Below are 723 nucleotides of genomic sequence, written 5' to 3'. Positions count from 1 at the left end.
GGGGGAGCAAGACAGAAAGACATTAACTACTTATGAAAAGAAAACCAGATGTGTCTCCAGCCAATCTTTGTCTAAATTCAACTAATCCGAGAAACCACTTAATTTGTTTCAAACAGATTGAACATTTTCAACAGACACACCGGCAACGAATGGGACAGCAGCGAAATTCCAGTAAGTGACGGGGGCAGCAACGACAGCAACGACAGCAGCGAAGAGATGGTCGCTACTACAACTGCAACTAGGGATATTAGACGTGTCCGTGGTCAATTCGAGAAACCACATTTCTTCGACAGGTTTAACAATTTCAACCGACACACCGGCAACGAATGGGACAGCAGCGAAAGTCCTGTAAGCGACGGAGGCAGCGAAAGCCGCGAAAACACCGACATAGCGACAACTGCAACAGGGAATATTAGACGTATCATTGGTCAATCCAGGAAACCATACAACATCTTTAACAGGTTCAACAATTTCAACCGACACACCGGCAACGAATGGGACAGCAGTGAAAGTCCTGTAAGCGACGGAGGCAGCCAAAATCGAGACATAACAAACCGCGACAGAGAGAGGGGCCACTACAGCAACATATGGGGATATTATTCTTAGTGTCATTGGTGCCCTTTGGCCAGATTGAACGCGCAAAGCGGCTATCGTGGCACAAACCAATCGCCCGACTCGTTGCCTCAAAAACAATTTCTTTTGCTTTTAGGTGACACGTCGGGC

At 47.2% G+C, this 723-nt stretch overlaps 1 long non-coding RNA gene across 1 annotated transcript in view; it reads left to right on the top strand.

Moving 5' to 3' along the window:
* LOC101848667 overlaps positions 1-175 on the top strand; it is a 9,644-nt gene extending 9,469 nt beyond the window's left edge. The window contains exon 4 of the long non-coding RNA XR_220644.3: positions 135-175. This is a non-coding gene — a long non-coding RNA (uncharacterized LOC101848667). The remainder of the gene's footprint in view (positions 1-134) is intronic.
* Positions 176-723: the final 548 nt, after the last annotated feature.

The sequence above is a fragment of the Aplysia californica genome, unplaced genomic scaffold (genome assembly GCF_000002075.1).
Source record: "Aplysia californica isolate F4 #8 unplaced genomic scaffold, AplCal3.0 scaffold00310, whole genome shotgun sequence".
In the NCBI taxonomy this organism is placed as follows: Eukaryota; Metazoa; Mollusca; class Gastropoda; order Aplysiida; family Aplysiidae; genus Aplysia; species Aplysia californica.
Note: the sequence above shows the minus strand (reverse complement) of the source record. Positions and strands in the feature narration are given on the sequence as shown.